This window comes from Oryctolagus cuniculus, chromosome 21, assembly GCF_051225735.1.
Source record: "Oryctolagus cuniculus isolate XC-2025 breed Fujian yellow rabbit chromosome 21, ASM5122573v1, whole genome shotgun sequence".
NCBI lineage: Eukaryota > Metazoa > Chordata > Mammalia > Lagomorpha > Leporidae > Oryctolagus > Oryctolagus cuniculus.
Window position 1 is genome coordinate 10548548 of NC_142887.1, and position 6148 is coordinate 10554695.

The window sequence follows — 6148 nt, forward strand, 5'->3', positions numbered from 1 at the left end:
GCGGCGCTCGCTGCACGCGCCAGCCGCTGGGTCGCGGGCGCCGGACGCGCACCTGCGTGCGAAGTGGCTCCTGTTAAGACGCCCGGGGAGCCCTGCCCGGTGTCTGGGGAACCTCCTGGAGCCCTGAGCGACCTCCGCCCTGCTGGATCAGTCACTCCCCGGGGCTTGCAGATGATTGAGGCGCTTGGTTTCTCTTCAGCGCCATTGCCCGGTGCTCTGTAAACCGGGTTTTTCCTCGCCACCGTCTTGCCTCCTGGAGCTGGGCTCCGTCTCTCCCGTCTCGGGACTCCTTGCTTCTGTGCACTTGTGCGTTTGGGGAGGATCCTTCCAATCACTAGCCAGTGGCGACTGTGAAATGGGCCGAGGGCCGCTGAGCCGCGCTGAGTCCCCCGCGCCCCCTGCTCCAGCACCGCCCTTTAATTTTCTGTTCACAGCTCGGTCTGTGTGTGCACTAAGCCCCCTAGCGCAGCCTTTTCTACCGGAGACTCGTCCAGCGTGTCCACTCTGACGCCTTTTTTGAATTAAGAGGAGACCCCCGGCCGGCGCCATGGCACAGCAGGTTAATCCTCCGCCTGCGGCGCCAGCATCCCATTTGGGCGCCGGATTCAGTCGCGGTTGCCCGTCTTCCAGTCCAGCTCTCTGCTGTGGCCCGGGAGTGCAGTGGAGGATGGCCCAAGTGCCTGAGCTCCTGCTCCTGCGTCGGAGACCAGGAGGAAGCACCTGGCTCCTGGATTCGGATCTGCGCAGTGCCGCGTAGCTGCCATTTGAGGAGTGAACCAATGGAAGGAAGACCTTTCTATCTGTCTCTCTCTCTCTCACTGTCTAACTCTACCTGTAAAACTTAAAAAAAAAAAAAAAAAAAAAGGAGACCCTGGGGCCTGATCCGGGCACAGCAGGCTAAGCCGCTGCATGCAGTGCCCACATCCCATGCGAGCACCTGTTGGGGTCCTGGCGGCTCCACTTCCTGTCCAGCTCCCTGCTGATGCCGGTGCTGTGGTGCAGCGGGTTAACACCCTCTCCTGACGCGCCACATCCCATATGGATGCCAGTTCTAGTCCTGGCTGCTCCACTTCCAATCCAGCTCTCTGCTATGGCCTGGGAAAGCAGCAGAAGATGGCTCAAGTCCTTGGGCCCCTGCACCCGCGTGGGAGACCTGGAAGAAGCTCCTGGCTCCTGGCTTCGGATCGGCACAGCTCTGGCCGTTGCGACCAACTGGGGAGTGAACCAGTGGATGGAAGACTCTCTCTCTCTCTGCCTCTCTTCTCTGTGTAACTCTGACTTTCAAATTAAATAAATAAATAAATAAATAAATCTTTTTTAAAAATTAAGGGGAGCCCCCCTCCCAACACACACACACAATTCTAGGTGACATTGGAGGAAGAGAAGAGCTTGTTCCCACCAAAGCATGTTTAACTCCAATAATAATAGCTCCACTTACTGACACCCGTCCCCACTACGTGCCCGGAACCGTGCCCTGCTGGGGGTGCAGGGGCTAGGTGGGTTCATCCCAGAAATCTTCCTAAGTTCCCACGGTGCACCGAGGCGTTGCTGGGCCCTGGGGATGGCCAGGAGTCAGAGGCACAGTCCTCGCTCTCTCTAACAAGGTCCCTGCCCTCACTCAGTTTGACGGTCCGTAGAAACACCCGGTGAAGTAGTTTCCTGTTCCTGATTCCCAGGAGGAAACGTCAAGGCCCAAAGGAGGAAATGCGTGGAGCTCACAGGAGTAGCAAACAGTGTCTCGCCCATCTCCAGAGGCGCCTTTTCACATGCCAACAATCGTCCGTCCAGGTGCTGGGACGGTGGCGTCTTGGCGTTGGGCCACAGTTTTGTTTGTTTGTTTGTTTGTTTGACAGGCAGAGTGGACAGTGAGAGACAGAGACAGAGAGAAAGGTCTTCCTTTTGCCGTTGCAACCAGCGCACCGCGCCAATCCGATGGCAGGAGCCAGGAGCCAGGTACTTATCCTGGTCTCTCATGGGGTGCAGGGCCCAAGCACTTGGGCCATCCTCCACTGCACTCCCTGGCCACAGCAGAGAGCTGGCCTGGAAGAGGGGCAACCGGGACAGAATCCGGCGCCCCGACCGGGACTAGAACCCGGTGTGCCGGCGCCGCAAAGCGGAGGATTAGCCTAGTGAGCCGCGGCGCCGGCCGGGCCACAGTTTTGTCGGCAGCGTTCTGCTGTCTTGGGGGTGTAAAATGGAAGCGCGTGTTACCAGCGATGGCATCTTAGAGGTGGGGGAACATGGACATGGGCCAGCCTTGCTGGTATCAGAGACCGATGTCTTCAGTTTCGTTCCTCACCCGTCTCCTGCTCCACTTCCTACAGAGGGAGGCGCTGACCCCTGTAGACTCGGGCTTCCGTATGCTGCGGCTTCCAGTGGGGCTCAGCTGATGGGAGGCAGCTCTCCCAAACACCCAGGCCCCCGCCCCGGCCCCACCCACCCTAAGCAGCTCCTCTGAGTAACTGGATCTCTGGGTCTTGGGTGGGGATACCGGGCCCTGGATTGAGTTTGCTGCCTGGGGGTGGAGGCAGGGTCCTGCAGTTGCTAATCTCGGTCTTCCCTCACCACCTCTGCTTAGCTTTCCATTTTTATTGTCCATGCAGTGCTCCTCGGCGGCCAGCAGGGGGTTCTACTTTCCGGGTTCAGTCTGCCTGATGTGACCCGCACCTGCTGCACCTGCTGACGGGGAGTGACCCGAGGTGAAGAGCTCAGGGGCTTCTCACCAGGAAGCCAAGCGCCCAGAGGCCGTGGGGCTTCTGCAAAGGATGCAGGGATCCACCTGTACCCTCCAGGTTCCCAGTGACTTGATGGTGTCACCTGGGTATCACCATTGTTGTTTAATATTTATTTATTTATTTATTTATTTGAAAGACCATTACAGAGGGGCGGAGACAGAGAGGGAGAGCCGTCTTCCATCCACTGGTTCACTCCCCAGATGGCCACAACAGCCAGAGCTGCACCAATCTGAAGCCAGGAGCCAGGAGCTTCTTCCAGGTCTCCCACATGGGTCCAGGGGCCCAAGCATTTGGGCCATTTTCTACTGTTTTCCTAGGCCATAGCAGAGGCTGGATGGGAAGTGGAGCAGCCAGGATTTTAATCGGCGCATATATAGGAAGCCGGCACTGAAGGCGGCAGCTTTACCCACTGCACCACAGCACCGGCCCCTGACAGTTACAGTCTTGTTCTGCTGAAAGTCAGCCACCATAGCTAAGGGAGCCCTGGGTCAAGGGTCCATCTTTGAAGATTTATTTATTTATTTGAAAGTCAGAGTTAAAAAGAGAGAGAAGGAGAGGTAGAGAGAGAAGTCTTCCGTCCGCTGGTTCACTCCCCAGTTGGCCACAATGGCAGTACCAATCCAAAGCCAGGAGCCTGAAGCTTCTTCTAGGTTTCCCACGCGGGTGCAGGGGCCCAGGGGCTTGGGTCATCCGCTTTCCCACGCCATAGCAGAGAGCTGGATGGGAAGTGGAGCAGCAGGGACTCGAACCGGCGTCCATGTGGGATGCTGGCACTGCAGACGGTGGCTTTACCCGCTACACCACAGTGTCCGCCCTGAGGGTCCATCTTTGGAGCTGAGTTTGGAGAGGGGCGAGAGGCGACCTCCCAAAGGATCGTTGAGGCACCACCACCGGAACAGGGAGTGACACTGAGCAATCAAAACTGACAGAGGTGCACTCCGGCCCCTCCCACTCACAGACACTGAAAATCACCCCCTAACCCGGCACCTCCAACTCGTCCTGTGGCTGTGTAGGTTAGGCGGAGCTGCCCAACAGAAACTGGCTACACACGCTTCGTTTCCCATCCTCCCTGGCGACAGAAGTGGCTAAGTGACAGCGTTCTGGTCCAGGAGATGCAGGGGGGTGACCCCTTCCGACAGGAAACACCATGAAAGACTTTGCAATGGGTAAAAAATAGTTATTTTACAATTTTTTTTTATTTATTTTTTATTTATTTTTTTTGACAGGCAGAGTGGACAGTGAGAGAGAGAGACAGAGAGAAAGGTCTTCCTTTGCCGTTGGTTCACCCTCCAATGGCCGCCGCGGCCAGCGCGCTGCGGCCGGCGCACCGCGCTGATCCGATGGCAGGAGCCAGGAGCCAGGTGCTTTTCCTGGTCTCCCATGGGGTGCAGGGCCCAAGCACTTGGGCCATCCTCCACTGCACTCCCGGGCCACAGCAGAGAGCTGGCCTGGAAGAGGGGCAACCGGGACAGAATCCGGCGCCCCGACCGGGACTAGAACCCGGTGTGCCGGCGCCGCAGGCGGAGGATTAGCCTAGTGAGCCGCAGCGCCGGCCTATTTTACAATTTTGTACGTTGTAGGGCGCCCACAGCGAGGTTCACGGAAATGCAGATAAACCCATCTGAGGAGCTGTGGCACTGCTGCTCCGGACACTCCTTTCAGCACCCCTGCCTGCACGTGTGCGAGTGCACGCGTGTGTGTGTGTGTGTGTGTGTGTACATGTTCATGTGTGTACGTGTGTGCATGTGTGTGGTTGCTTGTTCCTACATGGTTGTAAATTCTCCTTTGAACTGGTTTATCATCTTGCTGATTTCTGTATTAATAAAAGAAAGAAATCCAATCTTTGACACATGTTTATTTTATAGCTGCCAAAGAATCATGGTTTTATGCTTTAAAAATTTATCATTTAACATTACTCACACAAGAAAACAAGAGGTCATGTTTAAAAAAAAAAGCCTGACCTCTCTCCCTCTGTGTGGCTGCACATGCACACAGGGCAGAAGGCGATGAGAGTCAAGCTGTGGACGAAGCGCCCAGGCCGGGCTTACAGTCCGTGCACACGCATAATGAGCCCGCGTTCCTGGCGGTCTGGGTGTCCACGTCAGCTCTCAGCTCTCTCCATTCCCAGTCTTCCTAGCGTGAAAGACAAACTTTCCCACCTGTTAAGCCACCGTAGCAGAGCTGTCTGTTGGGCTACGAATCATGAAACACGTTCTCAGCTGACATTATCAGAAAGCCTGGTGTTTCCTTTAACACAGGAGGGGAAGGAGAGGGTGGCCAAAGGACGATGGGGAAGTGATGTCGCAAGACGGAATTCGGACAAAGCGTGGGGGGCGCTTTTGACACTCGCGTTCTGAGAAGTCTTCTGACAAGAATCAGAGTCCGCTGCTGCTTCTTTTCAGGTTGATTTAATTTATTTGAAAGGCAGAGAGGGCGATGTCTTCCATCAGCTGGGTGTGCGGGCCAGCCGCACCAGTCAAAGGGAACCTGAGGGAGAGAGAGGGACTGAAAAGAGGGACAAGAGATGGCAGAAAACGGAGCAAAGCTGATCAAGGCTCGTTTATTCCAGTGTCTCGGTGGTATTTATACATAACCAGCACAAAGAAGCACAAAGGATAACAACATACGTAAGCAACTTACTGGGGCTCTGGTAACACAGATAGTTTTAACAAAGTGTTCTTGATTAACACCCTCCTTCAGGAGGGGAGTATGTGGCTTTCTCATCCCAAGAACTCCACGAGCCAAGACTGGCCTTGATTTGTCCAAAGGCTGCCTACAGGTGGCCACAATGGCCAGAGGTGGGTCGATCCAAAGCCAGGAGCCTGGAGCTTCTTCCGGGTCCGTCATGCACATGCAGGGGCCTGAGCACTTGGACCATCCTTTGCTGCTTTCCCAAGCACATAAGCCGGGAGCTGGATGGGAAGTGGAGCAGCTGGGACTCGAACTGGCACCCACATGGGATGCTGGCGCTGCAGGCGGCAGCTCTACCTGCTATGCCACAGCGCCAGCCCCTGCCTGAGGTTCTTGAAGAAGTGGCTTTGTGCGACATGCTGCGATATGTTATCATAACACCACCTAGATTTTCAACGACATGTTGTAAGGCCACCACAAAACACACCAAACACCAGAGTTAAGGGAAAGGTTTATTGTCGGGCAGGGGGAGCCCGACAGGCAGAGGGGAGAGGGTGAGAGAGTGAGAGGATGTGGCTGGAAGCAGGTCCTGTTACAGGTTTGCAGGGGGGCAGGGAAGTAGGAGCGGTGGATCCCATTGTGTGGGGGGGGTGGAGCTGACACCTGTGGTTGGGCCATGGGGCTTAGGACCGAAGCTTATTGTGCAAGGTGGTCACAGGGCAGGGGGCGGAGCCTAAGATGGCATCAGGGCATAGATGGTGCCGCAGGTAAGACTGCCATTT